The 23,045-nt window shown below is 37.5% G+C and overlaps 1 protein-coding gene across 3 annotated transcripts in view; it reads left to right on the top strand.

The window, feature by feature from the left end:
• Positions 1 to 23,045, top strand: part of Naaladl2 (N-acetylated alpha-linked acidic dipeptidase like 2) — a 1,236,187-nt gene that overhangs the window by 323,734 nt on the left and 889,408 nt on the right. The gene's annotated exons all lie outside the window — the stretch shown is intronic.

A 23,045-nucleotide genomic window follows, 5' to 3' on the forward strand; every position in this document is an offset into this window, starting at 1 on the left:
TTATGTGGGTGCATCTAACTTCCTTGGGTTGGACTTTTTCTTCTAGTAATTTCAGTAGGGTTGGATTTGTTGTTAGGCATTGTTTAAATCTGTTTTTGTCATGGAATATCTTGTTTTCCCTATCTGTGATGATTGCTGGGTATGGATGTCTGGGCTGATATATGTGGTCTCATAGTGTATGCCATACATATGTCCAGGACCTTTTGGTTTTCTAAGTTACTTTGTAATTTTCCTTTGCAGCTTGTAATAGTTTTTCTTTATTCTGTAGGTGGTTTGGTGTTTTAATTATTATATGGGAAGGAGACTTTTATTCTTGGTCCAGTCTATTTTGTGTTATTTAAGCTTTTGTATTTGCATAAATATGTCCTTCTTCTTTAGGTTGGAAAGTTTTCTTCTTTCTTATTTGGTTAAATACATTTTTATTTCTGTGTTTGAGCTGTACTTCTTCTTATATCACTATTTTTCCTAGGTTTGGTCTTTTGGTCTTTTGATGGTGTCCCAGATTTCCTGGGTATTTTGTATTAGGAATTTGCTAGACTTTGACTTATGAATTTATTTCCTCTATTGGATCTTAAACACCCGAGATTCTCTCTTCCATCTCTTGTATTCTGTTGGTTATGCTTGCATCTGTAGTTTCTGATCATTTACCCAGATTTTCTGCTAACCAAATTCCCTGTTTGTGTTTTCTTTATTGCCTCTTTTTCAATTTTCAAGGCTTGAACTGTTTCCTTCACCTGTTTGTTTGCTTTTTCTCTTGACTTTCTTTAAGGGATTTGTTGATTCCTTCTAATTTTTTGTTTGTCTTTCTCTCCACTTATTAGTAAATTTTTCATTTCTTTTTATGGGTCTCTATCATCTTCATAAAGTTATTTTTAAGAACTTTTTTCTGATACATCTGCATTGGTATGTTCACATCTTGCTGTTGTAGAACCACTAGTGTCTGGTGTTGCCATATTGCTCTTTCATGTTCTTTTTTTTTTATTGAGAATAAGAAAAAAAAAGTTTCCGCCTCCTCCCAGCCTCCCATTTTCATCCCCCTCCCCCCACTCTTCTCCCCTCTCCCCACTCCTCTCCCCCTCCCTCTCCTATCCAAAGAGCAGTCATGGTTCCCTGCCCTGTGGAAAGTCCAAGGTCCTCCCCCCTCCGTCCATGTCTAGGAAGGTGAACATCCAAACTGGCTAGGCTCCCATCAAGCCAGAACATGAAGTAGGATCAAAACCCCTTGCCATTGACCTTGGCTTCTCATCAGTCCTCATTGTTCGCCATGATCAGAGAGTCCGGTTTTATCCCATGCTGTTTCAGTCACAGTCCAGCTGGCTTTGGTGAGCTCCCAATAGATCAGCCCCACTGTCTCAGTGGGTGGGTGCACCCCCCGTGGTCCTGACATCCTTGCTCGTGTTCTCCCTCCATCTGCTTCTCATTGGGACCTTGGGAGCTCAGTCCAGTGCTCCAGTGTGGGTCTCTGTCTCTATCTCCATCCATCACCAGATGAAGGTTCTATGGTGATATGAAAGATATTCGTCAGTAATGCTATAGGATAGGGTCAGTTCAGGTTCCCTATCCTCAGCTTCCCAAGGGACTAACTGGGGACATCGCCTTGGGCTCCTGGGAGCCACTCTAGGTTCAAGTCTCTTGCCAACACTAAGGTGGCTCTTTTAACTAAGATATGTGCTTCCCTGCTCCCCTATCCAACCTTCCTTTATCCCAATCTTCCTGTTTCCCCAAGTTCCCCCAATCCTCCCCTTCTTACTTTTCTCTCCCTGTCCCCCCTTATCCCCAACCCACCCCACCCCCAAGATCCCAATTTTGTCCCCGGCAATTTTATCTACTTCCCTTAGCCAAGAGGATAACTATATGTTTTTTCTTGGGTTCACCTTCTTCTTTAGCTTCTTTAGGTTCACCAGGTATACACTCCGTGACCTTTATTTATGGCTAGAAACCAATTATGAGTGAATACATCCCATGTTCATCTTTTTGGGTCTGGGTTACCTCGCTCAGGATAGTGTTTTCTATTTCCATCCATTTGCATGCAAAATTCGAGAAGTCATTGTTTTTTACCGCAGCATAATACTCTAATGTGTATATATTCCACACTTTCTTCATCCATTCTTCCATTGAAGGGCATCTAGGTTGTTTCCAGGTTCTGGCTATTACAAATAATGCTGCTATGAACATAGTTGAACAAATGCTTTTGTCATATGATAGGGCATCTCTTGGGTATATTCCCAAGAGTGGTATTGCTGGGTCCAGGGGTAGGTTGATCCCGAATTTCCTGAGAAACCGAAACACTGATTTCCAAAGTGGTTGCACAAGATTGCATTCCCACCAGCAATGGATGAGGGTACCCCTTCCTCCACAGCCTCTCCAGCAAAGGCTATCATCGGTGCTTTTGATTTTAGCCATTCTGACAGGTGTGAGATGATATCTCAAAGTTGTTTTGATTTGCATTTCCCTGATTGCTAATGAGGTTGAGCATGACCTTAGGTGTCTTTTGGCCATTTGAACTTCTTCTTTTGAGAATTCTCTGTTCAGTTCAGTGCCCCATTTTTTAATTGGGTTAATTAGCATTTTAGAGTCTAGTTTCTTGAGTTCTCTATATATTTTGGAGATCAGACCTTTGTCTGTTGCGGGGTTGGTGAAGATCTTCTCCCAGTCAGTAGGTTGCCTTTTTGTCTTAGTGACAGTGTCCTTTGCTTTACAGAAGCTTCTCAGCTTTAGTAGGTCCCATTTATTCAATGTTGTCCTTAGTGTCTGTGCTGCTGGGGTTATACTTAAGAAGCGATCTCCTGTGCCCATCTGTTGTAGGGTACTTCCCACTTTCTCTTCTATCAGGTTCAGTGTGTTCGGACTGATATTGAGGTCTTTGATCCATTTGGACTTGAGTTTTGTGCAAGGTGATAGATATGGGTCTAATTTCAATCTTCTACAGGTTGACATCCAGTTGTGCCAGCACCATTTGTTGAAGATGCTTTCTTTCTTCCATTGTATACTTTTAGCTCCTTTGTCGAAAATGAGGTGTTCATAGGTTTGGGGATTAAATTCCGGGTCTTCTATTCAATTCCATTGGTCGTCTTCTCTATTTTTATGCCAATACCACACTGTTTTCATTCTTTCATGTTCTTGAATGTATTCTTATAGTGTTGTCTCTCCATCTCCTCCTCCAGTCAGTGCAGGTGGGGCCTGGGCTTCGGTAGCTTCCTCTTCCTCCATTTGGTGCAGATGAGGTCTGTGGTTTAGATGGCCATTCTTCCTACAAGTATAGTTGGGGCCTGTGGATCTACTGATTGCTCCTCCAGGTTCATGAGTCGGGGTGGAGCTTGCAATGTGCCACCTGGCTCTGAGGCCTAGAGAGCAGGGCAGTCAAGCCAGAACCCAAACCCTGATGTTTTCAATGCTCAGGTGGAGCCATACCTCTGGTGGAGGCTGATGAGGTGGCAGATGGTTGGGGGTATGGTAATTCTGCTGCCAGGTCTCTGGGGTTTCAAAGGGTGGGAGTGGGGGTAGGGCTCAGAATGTGCCACCTGGGGGCTAAGACCTAGAAAGCAGGTCATTCAGCCAGGAACCCAAATACTCACCTCCTGTTGATGCAGGCACATCCTAGGCTCCAGTGAGGGATCTTTGTGGGTGTGGGGAAGCTGCTGCCAGGTCACTGGGGCTTCAGTGGTTGGTGGTGGGGCTGGATATTCCATGGGGTTAGGGCCTAGGTAGCAGAGACCCTTTCATCTGGGAAACTAAACACTCAAGTCCTCCAGGTACAGGCAGGTCTGCAACTCTGGTAGTCTCTGATGTAGTGGGGGATGGTTGGGGGTTTGGGAAGGCTTCAACCAGGTCTCTGGGGCTTCAGTGGTTGGAGCTGGTTCTCAGGTACCACTGGAGGCTAGGGCCTCAAGAGCTTGGCTGTCCACTTGGAGCCCCAATACTCTCCTCCTTCAGGTTCAGGCCGGGCCACAGCTCCAGTAGTTGCTCTCCAGGTGTAGGTGGGACCACAACTCCATCAAATAAAATATTTTTTAATTGAAATATTATATCCTTCCTTTCTCTTCCTCCTTTTAATCCCTCATGTCTTGCCCCATTCTTTCTCAAATTCATGAACTCTTTTTAATTATTATTCTTACATGCACACATTTACAGAAAGAGATATATCCATAAACACAATCTGCTAAGTGAATTAAGTGTTGTTTGTTTGTATATTTAATATTTTAGAGGTGACCATTTGATATTAGATAACGGTTAGGTACTGATTCACTGGCATACTAATTCTCCCGTTCTCAGAAATCGTTGATTATGTACAGATCTTCATCTAGGATACATCCTGTAAAATTACCCCATTCATGTTAGGATGTCAACTGGTATTATAATTATCCCAGTCTTGTTCAGCAGTCATATATTTTGTCCTGAGTCATATCAGGAGACACAATCTCGTAGTAGATGCCTTGGTTTTCTTGTAATCTTTCCACTTCTCTTTTGCAATGTTTCCCAAACTGTAGATGAAGGAATTGTATTGTAGATATGTCAGTTTGGGCTGGTTTTGTGTCTCCACTTCTAACCAATTATAGTTTCTCTGACAGTCTCTTTCCATCTCTGCATCTTTTATGAGGATGATAGCTATTTATCCACACATTTGAAAATGTCTTCTTATATTATAGCTGAAAATTCCTTTATATGTATATTATATATATGTGTGTGTGTGTATATATATATATCATATATTCATTATCTGTTCATCAGCTGAGGATCATTTAAGTGCTTCCAATTCCTAGCTACTGTGATAGAGTGGCAATTGACTTTGATGAGTAATATCAATATTATACTTTTGACTAAAGTTATGAGTTACTTTTTATGAGATAAAAATGGTCACTCTCTTCTTAATAAATATATCATGTTTTTATCAGTAGAATTATTGTACCTCAAGATGTTTACAGATGGATAATATCTTTGAATATGTAAGCATATAATTCATTGTGATGAAATATGGTTTTAGAAAAATGGTTTTTTGTCTTTTTATGAATTGCCTTCATGAACTAAAACAGTGTATTTGGACTGATAAAATTTGTAACATATATTATAAATGCTATGTGGTTATTTGAGTTATTCAGTTAATATTCTTTCATCATATGTGTACACGTGATGTATCATATGTATATATATATGTGTGTAATTGAAATGGTCTTTGTTGTTTATTAACATGATTTTCTAAAGAGTAAGATATCAGTCATAGTATAAGCTTAACCTAGAATTGGATTACATCAGATTACTTGATACTGTCCAATTATGGCATATTCTATTGTCTATTTTGAACCAAAAATAATTATCTTGCAGGAGATATACACAGTGGACACCATAAATAGTATGTGGAAAACTCTTTAGATAAAAGATGTTGTCATAAAATTGGTAGTTCTTGGTACTTTTAAGGTGTAAGATATTCATGAGTGAATCTATTTAAAAGCCTTTGTCTATTTCACAAAATAGTCTTCCTATAAATTTAGCAATTTTTGACATAATAAAAAAATAGAAGTCTAAGAATGGTTACAAATTATGTTAAATAAATTTTTGCCTTAGTTATTTCACTCATTATTGCTATGTGCGAATAACCATGCCATCTAAGAATCTTCAGTTGTTTTAAGAAAAAAGATTTATATTACTTCTCAAAAGATCTTCCCAGTTAAGACACAAGAGTACAAACAATATAAGGGGAGATTTTTATGTTAGTGTAGATGGGATTTGATTTGTGTGGGCTAGAAAACAATTGAATTCCAAGTGCTATTTTTTTTAATATACAAAGAAATTATTTTGTTTAATAAAGACTTTCTTTTTAAAAGAAAGAATAAAACAGAAATGTTTAAAGTCTAACATAAATTACATTATCGCAACTAGAGCTGCTAAGCAACCTAAGAAATGGGAAAAGTCCAAGCTCTTAAGAAACAAAACCTCTACTCTGCAATAGTTGATTCATTTTCTACCATTCTAAGGGCAGTATATAAAAAACCCTTAAAAATATGTTGGATAGGTTCTTCTCAGGAAGTGACTTCCTTTTGTCTAATGAGAGTTTTCAATCACTTAAAATAACTAACTTTTTGCTTCATTAGTTTCTTCCTTTAGAGGTATTGATATTAGAAGTGTTATCTCTAGGAATCCAATCCAGCATTTGATTTCAATCCCTCTTTTTAGCATCTGTGATGTGAGATTCCCCTCTATATGCTGTGAACACCATTGGTTAATAAAAAAGCTGCCTTGGGCCTATGCAGGGAATAGAGGTAGACAGATAAATCTAAGCTAAATGCTGGAATAAAGGAGGTGGAGTCAGAGGGAGAAGCCATGTGCTTCTGTCAGAGACAGACATGCTGAAACTTTTCTGCTATGCCACGACCTCATGGTGATGTACATATTAAGGGACATGGGTTAAATTAAGATTGAGAGTTAGCCAATAAAAAGCTAGAGCTACTCGGCCAAGCAATAATTTAAATAATACAGTTTCTGTGCGATTATTTCGGTTCTGGATGACTGGGACAAACAAGCCCTCCTTGCAACACATCTGTATTTAATTCTAATAATGAAGGGTGGGGTTGGGAGACAGGGAGTAATTAAAAGGATTAAAAAATAAAATGATTAATTTTTTCAGACCTAGATAATCATTTTCTGGAGACTAAGAATGACTTTTTTTCTAGAATCATGCACTTGCTAAGGTTACCTCAGTTTACCATAAGTCTTGGCAGAGGCTAAAATATATTAGATATTATCCATTCCTGTAGGAGCATAGTATAAAAATTAAAATTTTACTTTAAAGTATTTTATTTTTCAATGTGTGTTTGCTTGTGTGTATGTGTATGAGATGTGTGTATACATGTGTATATATGTGGAATCAGTAGCCTGACTATTGTAGAAGGTTTCTTGCTCAATCACTCTCTACCTTACATCTTTATTGAAAATAATTTTTTTAGACAATAGATTCTATCATGGTTTTCCCTCCCCAAGTTTTCCAAGATCCCCCTACCATCTCCACACCAATCTAGCTCCATACTTATCTTTTGATTTCTATTTGGAAAACAAATACACAAACAAATCCAACAAAACAAAGTAAAGAAAAAATAATAACAAAGAACAAGCACAATAAATACACATATAAAGATTGGAAATCATTGTATATCAGAAGACCAGGAAGACAAAAAATGGCCCAAATAAAGCAATAGGAGACACTAAGTACACGAAAATATCATTGAGTTGGATTTGTGTTGGCCATCTGCTGCTGAGCTTGGGGCCTACCCTTATACATGGTTAATACATACAGTGAGACTCCACTGGAGAAAATGAATCTTTTCTTTGTAAGTGGATGCCAATTGAAGATAGCTCCTGAGTTTGAGATGGTCCCTCATGTGTGTGGGTACTTGGGATTCACACACAGCAATTACTTTTACCTACAAATCCATCTCCTGACCCTTTCATTATTTTATTTGCACAAAAGTGTAGTTAGTTGTTGAGAAATAAACTGTTTTCAATGTCTGGGTGTCTGTGTACTAAATTTAAATTGCTTGTGTTAAAAGCTGTTTTTTTTTCTCTCCATTTGCCATTCATATTTTAAAATATTAAAATTAAAATATTAAAATATTTTAAAATATTTAAAATTTTGATCACTAGAATCCACATTTTTCTTGCTAATACTTATATTATGGAAAAGTTAACAATGAACTTGCAGAAGAAAAATTTGCCATAGTTCTTATATTGGTATGCTGCAGTGGTTTCGATTAGAATAGCCTTTATAGACTTACAAATTTGCATACTTCCCCTGTCTCCCCCATACATATACCAATCAGTTGATGGAACTGTTTAGGAAGGGTTAAGAGGTGTGGCCTTTGTGAAGGAGGTGTGTCACTAGGAGTGACTGAGGTTTAAGATTCATGCCACTCCCAGTTAACTCTCTCTGCATTTAACTGTGGGTGAGATGTGAGCTCTCAACTACCGTCAGCACCGTGCCTGCTGCTGCTGTGCTCCTGCCATGATGCTCATGAACTCTAACCATCTGCTCCCAAATGAAGTGCTTTCTTTTATATTTTCCTTTGTCATGATGTTTTCACAATTGAAAAGCAACTGACACAAATATAGCATTTTAAAATGTTATACATTAGCATTTAGCTAACCATAACATTCGAGTACACTTTAATGAGTTTTAACAACAGTTTAAGAGGTCACTAAAAGTGTTGCACTTCTGCTTTGACATCTCTAATTTTGCTAATGGCTTGTGATTGGTGTTATAAAATAGACATGCAAATTCCTATATTTGGCACCAGTGAAAAATTTCATCTACTGTGGCTAAAAATATTTCAGTTGACATTCCAAAGATGACATCAGGCTTCTCTCAAATTTCTTCTTGTAAATTTTTAGTTTTACAGTTTGAAGCCACACACATTAAACACATTACATTGTGTTAACATTCTCCTGTATTCAGCTTTATTGTATGCAGAGTGGATTCTCAGTTTTTCACGTACCAGCTTTGGTGTAAGTAACCATGATATGCACCATTCTCTCTGCCTCCCTCTCATTTAATGAGTAATTGTTGCTCCTCCTCTTGGCGTAAACTTTTGCCAAGTGTTGAAGATGAAGAGTAAACACAAGCTACATGTCTTCTCATCTCATGGTTTTTAGCAGGGTGTGGAGACAAACATTGAATAAGTAGCTTTGTTCATAAGACTTGAGGATAGGACAAGGTAAAATTAATTAAACAATAAGAGGTATAGAAAAAAGGTTAAAATGATTATCATTCATTACTTCTATCAATCACTAAAATTCTTTAATTACTATATATGAGTTCAGAATTACAAATACTTCATATTGGATTTTCTCTTGTGTGAATTCTATGCATACATATGTCTGTCTCTCTGTGTTTATATATGTGTGGGGGTGTAAGAGAAGTATCAGAGAACTGTTTAGAGGAATAGGAAGGAATGGGAAGGTGACAGGGATAAAAGAGGAACACGAGGATGTGAGTGAGTGAATGTGATCACATTTGAATTGTCACTGTCTTTAGTGGACACATAAAACTCATTGTCTTTAGTAGACACATAAAATAGGCTCCAGAAGGGTCAAAGGGACTGGAGAGATAGATCAGCAGCAAAGAGTTCTTGATGCTCTTCCAAAGTTCCTGAGCTCTGTTCTAGTACCCTTATTTAGATACTAATACCACCTGGTGCAATTTCGGGGGGATCACATGTCATCTTGTGTCCTTTACAGGCACCTGCATGCATGTGTACATACACAAATACACACACATTCACACTCACACAGACATACACACACAAAATTTTAAAAATTATTTAAAAGGGATCAAGATGAAATATTTGTTTCATAATTATAATATTTTACAAATTTAATGCTAAAATATTTATGATAAGTGTGCAGAAGATTTTTAAATATAATTATTTTCTTGAAATACTTTTATAAAATGTGAATCTCTAAAATATTTATATAATTTAAACCTTAAGATGTTTTTTGATCATGTGATTTGACCTGCAATCTAAATTCTCTTAATAGCACAGATTTCGATCCTTCCTGTTTCTCTTTCCTTCCTGAATAATAGAGAAGAGACAGCAAACAAATGAGAGGGCTCCTGTTTTAAGGTTGTGCTGATCATCAGACTTTTTGGCTTGCTTTAAGGACAAAGGTCTCAGTAAGGCTCGCTCATTGAAGCTCATTACTGCTGTCACTGAGTGGAATGGAAACATAAACTTCATGTATTCTTCATTTTATTTTATTAAGTTGTGATACCTGTGAAAGTTTTTTAGTTTAATATTTCAGTGATTGCTATTTATCAGCTTGAGTCTACTTTTTAATGTTCCCATGTTCTTATTTTAAATTTGACTCATTAATGGTTCTTAAGAATTTTGTTAAAAAATTTATAATCTATACTGAAAAACAGATACCACTTTCTAGTTGAGGCTAGTGAACTATTCAATTGACTCGTTCTTTTTTAATTTATAAGTGCAAGAAGCGCTCTGCTCAGAGATCTAAGTCCAGAGATACTGTCTCCTAGCAGTACTCAAAGATGGTGGGGCAGTGAGTTTTGAGAGATGTGGAAAATATGTGATGTGGAAATAATGCTACCCTATTTCACAGAGAGCAAATCCGAGAATTCTCAGTTGTGCAGATAATAATAACTCATGTGAAATTTGAGTAACAGATCACAGGAGACTCTGCTTCCACTGCATTTAATTGACTTTGAACATCATTCTGTGTTGAACTATTTTTTCCGAAATTTTATTTAATTTTGTGTATGCAAAGATTTTTCACTGGTTTGACAATTGTAATTCGTGTATTTCTTTTATTATGTGTTGTGGTTTCGGCATGCATTTTGGTAGGCATTCTATGATCAGAGCAGATGAGTCTTTATGGTCATCTGGTAAACAAGGCAGAGTAAGTTCTCTGTGATAGATTAGTAAACACACAGAATGATCAAGAGACTTAACATAATCCCAAAACAATGTGACAGAACTTCAACACAAGCATTTCCAACCCTGCATGTAAATGCAATCACTTATTAAGCATGGGATTATATATTTTAGTGCTCATCCTTGAAAGAATTTGAAATTTTGTTAGTTCATGTGCTAGCATTTTATGAAGTGGTAGTTTAATTGGACAAGAATGTTTCTCTTACTTCAGCAATTTTCAACTTTACATTTTTTCCAGCATGAATACCAACACACTTAATGCTTGATATATTCAACTTCTGCTTCTATATAAGAGAATGAAAGAAAAACCAAACCAAACAAAACAAAATGCTGCTGACTTCCCTGGCTAGGGCTGCATTTGCTAGTCGGTTTTAGTTCGTCCATTCACAGTGCACTGAACAGTGTCCAACTGAAGCATATGGATATTAGCCATCCAATTTTATCTGATACAGCATTTACTCAATGCAAAATTTAATTTGCGTTCAAATATTCTTTTTCTATTTGTGCTATTTTCCCTGTATATATTTTTCTTTTGTAATTTGCTTGTTTGACACGTAGCCATGCTAATAGCTTCAGCAAGTCTTTCTCTTAAGAATGTGTAGTTTGCAGGTATATGCAAATTGCTCAAATGCTAGAAGCAGAAATGAACAGAGCAGGCTTGAATAATAAATATTTAATTTGTTTCTTATACTGTTTTGCATGTTGCTTTTATTGCGGGCATTGTTTTCATTTCTTTTTCCATGTAACTGTGTTTACTAAGATTTGAAGCATTCACAAAAGGATACATTCTCTTTAACATAGTTACACACCTATGTGCAGCCTTGAAAGAAAGCAACACATTTATTCATCACCTGTACTCTAAATTTGTATCTATATTTAAGCAAAAACAATTGGTATATATGTATAAGTATCTGTAATGCTCTAATCCATCCAAACATTAAAATCTTCCCTTACATGATTTGAAATAGTTTTTGTAAATCATATTTAAATGCACAATTTATTGAGCTCCAGATTTCTGTGAACTTTTCTTTTAGATATTACCCACTAATTCAAATTACTTTGATTTGCCTTTTTTGAGCATTTACCTAATGGGATTCAGTAATGTTTACTGTCATGGTCAACAGTAAATTGGTTTTACATAACTAAGTCTCAGAAAGTCGAACTGAAGCAGGTAAGAAGTGAGGGTTGGCCACCTTGTTGTAGCACACAGACAGGAGAGGTTAGTAGGGGAGTATATACCCCAGACTCCATTTGCTCAGGAGAAAAAACTCAGAGTATGTAATTCTTTTTGGCTTTGGAAATACTGATATGATGGTGAGATGGCTCAGTAGCTCAGGCGCTTTGTTGCTGAGCCTAAGGAACTGCGGCCTTCTGGGGTGGAAGGAGAGAGCACAATGGCCCAAGTTCTTCTCTGGCTTGCATGTGCTTATCACAGCACACTATACACAATAAATAATAAACAAATACAAATGCTAAAAGAATATTATAGCAACAATTTTTTAGTGTGGAGAGCATGTTGCTTCCTGAGTACACAACAGGTGATTGAAGACAGTAGCTGAGTCCAGTGTGTTGAGCTGACAGCAGCGGAGGCGTGCGAGCCAATGTATCTGAGTCACCGCCATCACTTTATGTGACTCTAGTGAGTATCCACCCTTGCAAAGAGGCTGAGTATTTATAAAAGGGAGAAGGCATTCAGATATTTTTATGATGAGTGGCTCTCATCACTTTGGGGGACAACATTGCATGTAAGAGGGCACATAATACAAAATATCAAAGACCCGGTGGGGACTGGTTTTAACCTAGAGACTAATTATATAAATTAATTGACATTTTCTGAGTTTTCATATTTACTGTATAATTTTTTACTTCTCTGAAATAGATGTTAGTCTGACCAAATAACATTAATAGTTTTAGATGTCTTAAATTTTCTGAAAGTCTAATTATAAAAAGCATTCAAAATCTCAATCTGTAATTCAGTTTCACGGTTTCATGTGTCTCTTCAATGGATAGTCTGGGTGTAACGTGTGGAGTTGCTTCACATCCTGAGCACATTATATCATTGGAGCCAGAGACATTTCTAATAAATGTTTAATGATTATGTAGAGGGTTTGGATCTGAAGAGCTACCAAGAACTTTGTGCCTAGGTTTTCAAGACAGGAAGAATAGGAAGTATATATTGTGATCAGATTTGCCATTGGAATTGTCTGATGTTATTTGCTGTAGGAAACAATAATGGAGCAACCAAAGGGCACATAAAAAGTTCCCCAAGACACAAAAGGATGTATGAGATTCTACAAGGGATGCCCAACACTGATTGGAATTTGTATGTCCTTTCAATCTCTTGGTACAGTGTAGTTGAATCTCAAGCCCAGAATGAAACTTAACAGGATAATAGTATTTCATCCACTGTTAATCATAGAATGATATGTCTTACGTGCTAATAACATGCTTTAGATTATCACAAATAATTATTTAAAATATGCTACTATCACAAAACTTTAAGAGGATGGCTTCAAATATCTTACGTGTGTGTATGTTTATGAAATCTATACACACAATTTGCCCACAACATTAGAAATTGTATACTTTAATCTCCTGTGGAAGAGGCAGAGGAAAGATTATAAGAGCCAAAGGAGTCAAGGACACCATGAGAATATGATACGGTCCGGTCCAGAGGATCAACTAACCTGGGCTCATAGGAGCTCATAGAGACTGAAGCAGCAATCACTGAGCCTTCATGGGTCTGTGCTAGGTCCTCAGCATGCCTGCTGTGATTGCTTAGCTTAGGGATTTTGTGGGACTTCTAATAGTGGGAGTTTGGGCATTTCTGACTCGTTTGCCTGTTTTCTGGACCCTTTTCTTCCTTTTGAGTTCCTTTGCCAAACCTTTATATGAGGTTTGGGGGCCTGGTCTTATTGTATCTCGTTGTGCCTTATTTTGATTGATGTCCCCGGCATGCATATGGTCTACTTGTTTATCTAGGTGGAGAAAGAGTAGCGACAGAAAGCTGCCTACTGTTTGGCTGTGGGTTGTTGCATCTGTTCCCATCAGTTGCTGTAGGAAGCCTCTCTAATAATGACAATTGTACTAGGCACTGACCTATGAGTAGAGCAAAATATCATTAGGAATTGTTTAGGAATTGCTTCATTGACATTTTCCTTTCTTTTGGACAGTAGTGTCTGATTCTACCCTAGGTCTCTGGGCCATTCATCATTTGGATCTTGGCATCTGGGCAGTGCCAGGCATGAGCTCGTTATCAGTGGCTTGAGCCTCAGGTTTGACCAGCCATGGGTTAGCCACTTCCACAAGTTCTGAGCCATCATTGCCCCAACACATCTTGCAGGCAGAACAGGTAGAAGGTTTGTGACTGGATTGGTATCTCAGTCCCACTGCTAGCTGCCTTGGCTACGGAAGACAGCAGGTTCAGGCTTGCATCCCCTATTACTAGGAGTCCTCGCCAGGGTCACCCGCAGAGTTTCCAGTGCATTAGGTTTCCACGTTGCTCCCCAAATGCACCCCGAATTCCTTCTCTACCCCACCTGATCTCTCCTGTCCCTATACCTACTCCAAAGTCCACTTCCATAATCTGTTATATTTCCTCTTTCTAGGGAGATCCATGTGTTCCTCCTAGAGCGCTCCTTGTTACTTAGCCTCTCTGAGTAGGTGGGTTATAGTGTGATTATACTTAACAACTAATATCCACTTATAAGTGAGTACTTATCCTCTTTGTCTTTCTGGGTCTGGGTTGCCTCACTCAGGATGATTTATTCTAGTTCCATCCATTTTGCCTGCAAATTATATGATGTCATTTCTAACAGCTGAGTAATACTCCATTGTGTAAATGTGCCACATTTTCTTTATCCATTCTTAAGTTAGAAAACATCTAGTTTATTTTCAGTCTGCCTATTATAAATAAAACCAATATGAACATAGTTGAGCAAATGTCACTGTGGTAGGATGGAGCATCTTATGGGTGTATGTCAAAAAGTGATATAGCTAGGTCTTGATGTACATTTATTCCCAATTTTCTGAGTAACCACCATATTGATTTCTGCAGTGGCTTTACAAGTTTACATGCTCACCAGCAATGGAGGAGTGTTCCCCTTGCCATGTATGACTGCCAGCATGAGCTGTCACTTGTGTATTGCTCTTAGTATCGGACAGGAATACTAGGAAATAAGAAATTTAACTTCAGCTTCTTGGCTTCGATTGGAAGTAATATGGAGTATTTGAATGTCAATCATGTCTAAAAGGAAGGGGAACAAATTGAGTCACTGGATTATCCACAAGAATAAACCAAATGACAAAATCAGTCACAATGTTAATAATGACTTTGGATTACTAAATTGTTTATTTTTACAAAATAGATAAAAAAATCTTTTCAAATACTTCACATGAGAATATAGTCTGATCTTTGTCAAATATCCTTTAAAGCAGAAATTGAGGAAAGTGCTTAACAATAAAATAGTAAACAAATACTTTGCAAAAGAGGATTAGAATATGTTATCATTCCCTGTAGAGTAATTCATTTAAGGCTAAAGCTTTTAGCCTCTTCTACACATACAGTTTACCAGTTTGTCATTTTCTCTCTTTTCGATTATGGACATGCTTTCTTTAAATACATGTATAATAACAAAAATTTCAAATAATGGATACAGTGCAGTTGGGACACAAGTAGCTCTACCCAGTTAGCAGCCTACTGATTAACGATCACCACCTGAGAACAATGGCTATTATTATTTGTTGAGGACTCCACAGGTATTTAAAATAATAAATGTTGAAGCATCAATGATTCATACACTACAAGCTCTGAAGATAAAGTAGACAGCAAGAAAGCAAATATGGGAACCATAAGCAAAATCAAATTCTAAATCCAAAACTAAATTCTAAGAATAAAAGTCATAAATGAAAAGAGGTCTTTATTTATTATTATTATTTTGTGTATGTTCTTTTCTGACTAGCATTTCACAATTATTTTCTAGCTCTTGAACAAGCTGATATTTTAAAAACAGAACTACCAGAAAAAGATGTTTCTCTTTAGATTGTGCTATGTACATGTTCGTTGCCAATAATGAAAGCACTTCTCTGAATTTCTACACTCACTTTATTCCACAGAAAATTCACGCTGCGTTTTAGTCTTGGCAAAACAGTCCCATTGGCTTTCTTCATCTAATAGCTGATTGGGATTAGCCATTGATTTGTCTGCTGTCAGTCCAAGCATGCATGCTCTGAATGAATGCAGCCGATAGACTCAGTCATCCGTCTTTATCCAACAATGCCCTTTAAAAGGCCAAGAGCACTCAAGTTGTTTAATAAAACTCTCTTCGATTGATTTTCATTTTTGCAGATAAGAATGGAAGGACAGGTACAATTTCCAGTGGCTGCACTCACTCACTCCTACAGCAGAGCTAGGAGCCCTGTATGCAGGTATTGTCTAGAGGGGAACTGATTTACTTAATACAGGGCTTACTTCCTGCTGCTGCAGAGATGCGTGAAATACTTACCACTTTGTGAGACCTAGCCTTAACTGTCTTACGTTTAGATGAACTGTCTTCGAAGCATGAGGATTTTTAACATTTATATATCTGGAGTGTGTATGTGTGCGTGTATGTGTGTGGGGGTGGGGGTGGGGTGGCCGTGCCTGTATCACATGCATGAGTGTGAAGGTCAGAGAACAGTTTGTGGGAAGAATTTTGTCCTCCCACCATGTGGGTCTATGGGCTAGAATTCAGGTCATTAGGACAGGCAGCAACTGCCTTTTCCCACTGAGCCATGAGCCTGGTCCTGTATATGTTATGTTTAAAAACTCTGTGTTGCATTGCATTTGTTGTTGAATTTATTTCAATATGAAATCATTTGGTTTATATAGAACATCAAGAAAAAACTGTTGCGCCAGGAAGCTGTGTCACCTTTGCCCTGTGGGTTGTGACATTTGCTCACGTGTCCTGCATGTATGGCATGTATGACATGTCTTTGCCCTGCAGTTTCCATGCCCCATTTAAAGGAGCTCTGGTGAGATCATTCAAACATCTCTGCTTTAAGATTGTCTGACAGGATGAAGGCGGAGATGTAGAAATTCACATCAATAATTCAAAATTTAGAGAATGCCTTGGTTTACGGAATAGAACAAAGAGTTTCACAAAGCCTCTAAGATCTTGCTAAAATCCATGAGGTCACTTTAGGGTAAACAAAGGCCCTGTATAAGCTCTTGGTTCTCTTTTCCTCATTGCAAACAGGCCAGTTCATTTTCCTCATCTATTTTTTCATTTACTATTTCACTTTATCAATGTTTAGGCATTTATTTAATGATTATATTTTTAAGTTTTTTTTTTAATTGACTCATTCCTGTGTGAGACTAATTCTCCTCCCAACAGCCAATAACTACTTTTAGTTCTTTGTACACAGGTGGAAATCCCATTAAATATTCAACCTTCTGTGTTAGCATGCCCATTGATATTATTGTTGTTCTCGTCTTGTTTATGGAACCATTTCTAGAAGAGATTATTTCATAGCAGACTTCAGCATATTTGGGCTCTTTCAATCTTTCTGGACTTATTTTGTTGTGTTCACTGAGCCCTAATCTCCTGACTCAAAAGCCTCTTCCTGTGGTTTAGCTTTCATGGTTCTTGAAAATACTATACCAGGTGCTAAGAGTGGGAATCAACTCAACAGGACTGCCCAGCAGCAATACCTATGAACCACGACAGTTACCAGTATGGCAAGATACGTGTAAAGGTGCAAGTAACACTTCCATGTCCATATTTTTGGGGCTTAGTCAATAGGAAGGAAACAGGACCTGTTGCAAAATCCTAGATTCCTGGAACTCATGACATCATGGACCTTAGAACAGAATCGACAACGGCCACTTTTCTAGACCAGCATTGTACCTTACTTCATTCTAACATTATCTTTATGTTTACAAATCGTATATCTTTGTAGCATGTTCTTTATTAGACAAAGCTAAGAAATTCTTTCCTGTCCCTTTTGCATGAGGCTGTAAATCCCTATGCTATACAGAAGACCATATGATGAAGCTATGACTTTACTGTGAGATTTATGAAGGTTAATTTACAACTCTCATGTGAAGAGTCCCAGTTTTCCATTTTTTTTTAAAAATAGAAAAAAAAAACTAGATATTTGACCTAAATCAGCTAAAACAAGTCTACTCCATCCTAACTTCTCTTTCTATAATTTCTTCCATTTTGGGGTGGCCGTAGAGACTGGGCCCATTCTAGTTTTGTGGGATCTCTGGTGGGAGTAAAATTAAATTAGGCTTATTATGTATGTGTATGCTGTTCATTATCATTTTATGCATTTTTAAACTATTTAATATATTTTGATATGTAGTCGTGCCTTCAGGAAAATTGTTAGTATTCCTTTTGTGATCATTATATGTGCATGATAGACATGTCCATTATAGGATCACGTGCTAAACTGTCTCACTAGAGAAGCAGTGTGGGTATTGGAGATTTTACTGTGTGGAGTTAGAAGCAACTTCATTAAAATATGTCAGATCAGATTATCATATTAAGTGGGATCTTTAATGAGCCAAGCAGTGGATCAGTTATAACCATAATCACACCACGTATTTGCTTTCATGTTCATTAGAATTGTGCAAACTACAGTTCATACACCTTCTTTGCTTGTAAATGTGTGAAACTGTAACAATAAACAATATACTGAGTGTGCCTGCGATTGAGAGAAATAGACTAACTAGAGGTTTTCCAGAATTTTATAATAGTCCTTGTATTTTAGATGGCATTTCAACTATGAGTTGTGAAAGCAAAAATAAAAACTTTTATGCTATTAGTAAAACACAAATTTTGATTGTGTAGAAAGCCTTAGTTTTTTGTGCTTTCTATAGTCAATATTATAAAATCATTGTCATGAAAATTACAAGACAGTTCATAAATGTGCAACCAGAACTGTGAGAGAAAGGAGAGCTTTAAAGGTGTTCTGTGGAGTGCACTCAGGACTGACGGGCTATTAGAGAATTCCTCTGATTTGTAAAACATCTGGTAGAAGTTGGCTTTTGAAAAACCTGTCATCCATTCTTTTTGTATTCACTTTCAGGACCAGTTTCCATCTGTAATTTTGTATTGTTTTCAGAGAGCTCCTTCTCTCACAATTGGATGACTCCCAGCCATGGCCAACTCCACCATTACAGCCTCTGTGACCCACACATTCAGTTACAGTGGTAGTGTCTTTTGTCTGTTCTCCCTTAGGTAAATCGTTAGGCAGGTACCAGTGGTGGCTCTCCTGGCTGTTCCTCCGTAGGTTAAATCCTCAGCAGCTTTCCAGAATGGTTCTGCTTCTCAGATTTCCCATCAACCACTAGATTATTGTGCCCTTCCTCATTAATGAAATTTATTATTTGATAATTTCATGCATGTGTGCAATACATTCTGTTTAATCCAACCCTTTTATCTTTTTTTTACCCTTGTCAACCCCTCTCCAGCATTCAATTCCCTTTCCCATATTCCTGTATTTTTGTTTTTATTGTGACCTGTTGAGTCTTAGTAGATCCATGTACATGGGTATGGATGTGGAAATACCCACTGGGGCCTGGTGAACTCACAGTGGGTAACTAATTGACAGCAGTCACCCCCTCACACCATCCATCTGCCTATCCATCCATCCATCCATCCATCCATCCATCCAGACTACTAGTTCCCACAAGGTAGTGGGGACCAGTGAGTTCCCCTCCCATCTGTGTCAAGGACCTTGGACATTAGCTAAGACTTCTACACTTATATAGACAGGGACGCATAAAAGTTAGATGTTGGTGAAGTAGAGCAATATCAGTGAATATTGACATTAAACTTGCATAGGTTAGCAACTCAGAATCTTGCTTACTAATCCCATTTGGCAGTATTTTGCCTTCAGTTTAGAAGTCAATACCTATCTAAATACAGATTATAACACCTGGATTGAGCTTCAGTGGTATAATAGGGAAAAAATGCATGGGTTACCCTGTTTAGTACTTGACACACAGTAATCAATATTATAATGATAGCTATTATTTTTCTTTAACAGTGTTTAAAAAGAAACACAATCTTGATTGTCTACTTTTCAAGGAGACTGGGAAAAGTTTAATTACAGCTTTTAAACCCATGAGGTTTCTCCTTTCTCTAAGGATGAAAACATGTTTTTCCCGAAGGAGCTGATCAGATTGGGTAGATGAACCTTTAGCTTTGAAAGCAAGCCTGGCGAGGCCTGAAGGAGTTAGAGGCAATCACACAGGCCTGCCTTACTCCAGGACTTTGAAACCTTATGGGAGAACTTCTGATGCTTCTCAGGACCTTCGGTGTTAGATCCTGGGCAGACATCCAGTCATCCTGGAGGAAGATAAGAACAGGAGACATTGTGGAAGCACATTTGTTTGTTCATGAAACATTTAGTAAGATGGAGAATCATCAATAGCTTCACTTCTGGTCAGATCTCTTTTAGTCATTTCTTATTTAACAAATTAACAGAACAGTAAAAGTGAGCATGAGGAAGGATGGCAGGTGCTTTGAGAAGGACTGACAAAGGTGATCTTCAATTGGGACCATGAGGAAGTCGTGGTTAAAAATGGTACAGGCATAGAGACAAATGTAGTCAAAGGTAATATTAAATGACATTCAAATGACCTGGGAAGTTCCCATAGCCTGGAGGCTTCATATAAGGCTAGGATAACAAAAATAGGGGAGTGATTTTAGACATCGTAACACATATATACCTATGTATGCACACAGACACACACAGATAGGAAGAGGGAGCAAAAAGAACATATTGAGAGCAGGAGGACTCAAACTGGGGAGACAAGAAGGGCAGTGATCTTGACTAGTTACTAAAAACTCTTTTATATATATATATAGAAATTTATATTTATTTGAGTTAAATGATGGTGAATTCACAGGAAGACCAGAAAAATCATGCACGCATAAACACATGTTAACAGGAAAGCAAGCATGACAATTCTCTGTCTGCACTTGCTGAGACATAACTCCTAGACTTTGCTCTTAAATGTGCAGCGGCAGCATAACCAATTCACATTCATCCTCAGAATCTATGTTCTTCTCCTGTTTTTTTTTTTATAATTTTTTATTGAAAAAAAAAAGATTTCCGCCTCCTTCCCGCCTCCCATTTCCCTCCCCGTCTCCCTTTTACCCCCTCCTCCCTCTCCTCTCCCCCTTCCCCCACTCCTCTCCCCCTCCCTCTCCAGTCTGAGGGGCAGTCAGGGTTGCCCTGCCCTGTGAAATACATTGGTTTTGCCTGGTGAAAATATACCAACTCCTTTCTCTTCTACAGCGTAACTACAAATCTGGGGTTATGGGAAACCTGATAGTTTAAAATTTCCAGTTAGTATAAAAAGCACCTTGTTCTGGGCCAGATGTACAGTCTAACAGCTAATAGGAGAGACAGATACTTGTAACCTCTCCTAGAAGAGCGAGGCTAAGTCAGAGAGGAGAGAGGGTGATAACAAACAACAGCTCAGAAGAATGACGGTGACTGAGCTGGGTTTGAAGGATTTGTCAAATGCTGAATGTGGTGGTTGGTTTATTGTGATTGTGGTATGGGTAGGTAGGTATCACACTACTATATACTATCGCTCTCTCAGTCAACTGTGCCCTCAGGAGGACTTGATGAAAGCAATTTCTGTTACAGCTACTAAGAGTATGGAAACGGTTAATATAGTTTAAATGTGGATGCATAGTTTTGTAAGAATTTACTGTTGTCAAATTCATGTATCTTAAAAACCAGGTTTGACCTTCCCCAGTTTAGACTTACTTTCTATTTTTAAACACAAAATGCAAATTATTTTACAAAATAAAGAAAGAAAAATGAGCTTTTAGTTTCTCTCATTGTGAGACCCTAATTAAAATGTTCCATTTGAAAGATTTTTGTCAGCTCAAATTCTTGTTAAATAAATGTTTTATAGCCTTCACTGGAGCATTCGGCTGCAGTATTCTTAGAGGGTAAATTTGCAAAAGACCACCGAACTCATATATATGGCTGCATATCTTAAAATACAGATTGCTCCATGAAAATTTTAATGCATGAAAACCCATTCCTAACATTTTAGGAAAATGGAGTAAATTAACATTGGCAACATGTTGGGGCTTGAGAGATGGCTCAGTGGTTAAGAACACTAGCTGCTTTTCCTAAAGACCCTGGTTCTATTCCCATCACCCTTATGGTGGCTCATAACCATGTGGAACTACAGCCCTAAGAGACCCAATCCTCTCTTTAGACTTCACATACTGCACACATGTGATGCATGAATGTACAGACAGGCAAAATACTCATGCACTCAAAACTACAAAGTAAAATCAGAAAAATAATAACAGTAAAAGAATATTAGCATCATTCTGAAGCAAGAGACTTCTCCTCTACTGTCCCCTGTCCTCATAGACCCCGGTCATCACAGACCCGGGTCCTCACAGAGCCCACCTTTGGTTTCCTTATCCAAGCTCACGGGAAACTAAGATGAATTTGAACAATTACCATAATATAAACTCAGAGTCTGTTTCATTTTCAGGAAGCAATAAATTCATAACACAGTTCATGAGTTAGGTTAATCCTTCCCATTTAACCCTTTCAACGATCTTTAGGAACTAGGGTGGCTGGAAAACTGTGATTATACTAATTTAAATACATCATTATCTGAGACAAATTTGGTTTTACAAAGAGATTTATGTCTTATGCAATATTGTGACCATAGTTGCATATAATTTTATTGACTTGTGTCATTTTGTGTTTTACATTAAAATTAAGATAGAAAAGCAAAGCGCAGAATTTAATGATCCAATTTAAATATTAGTCGATATAAAATTATTTTTTAATTTATTTTTGGTAATTCACAAAAGAAGACTTTCAGTACATATATATGAATCTTAAAGGGTCTTTTACAAAACTTCTAAGATATATCATTTTACTATCATAAGCTTGCAAAATCTGCAGTAAACATCAACTTTCTATTGTGGAAAAGGGTAGGGGACTATCTCACTGATTACATACTCTGGATATACACATGCACTTGTGAGTATTTGCAAAGCTCCACAGCATGCATCACAGTCTGGACTTGGAACACACAGGGAAAATGCTGGGGTGAGCTCAGTTTACTTCTCATGCTCTGTCACTGACAATATGTTATACGAATCAGGAATGTGGGAGAATTCACAAAGCAAATACTGCTAAGAACCAGGGTTGCTGGGAGAGTTTGAGCATGAAACCAAAATAGCAGGCATGTAGCCCTGCTCTGCTTGTGGTAACCAAGCTGTACTTCTGAATAGATAAAGGAAGACATCAGAAATTATTTAGCTTATTTGACACATTTAATTCATTACTGAAATAAGATCTCAATTTCTATTAACTTTGTAAAGCAATTTCATTGTTAGCAATACTTAGATAAATGGAATACAAGTTTAAAATCTTATGTTGTCTCAATTCTCATTGTTTAATTTTAATTTAATTGTAACTTTGTTCACATTGGCTTTATTTATCTCAGTAAAGGCCCAAGTTCATTTCTACCCCCCTTCCCAAGTCGTCTTAGTTAATCAGGGTTTTTCAGAGCAATACAACCATGTATATTTATATAGATATGGTATATATATATATATATAT

This window comes from Alexandromys fortis, unplaced genomic scaffold, assembly GCF_014885135.2.
Source record: "Alexandromys fortis isolate MF-2015 unplaced genomic scaffold, M_Fortis_MF-2015_v1.1 scaffold_41, whole genome shotgun sequence".
NCBI lineage: Eukaryota > Metazoa > Chordata > Mammalia > Rodentia > Cricetidae > Alexandromys > Alexandromys fortis.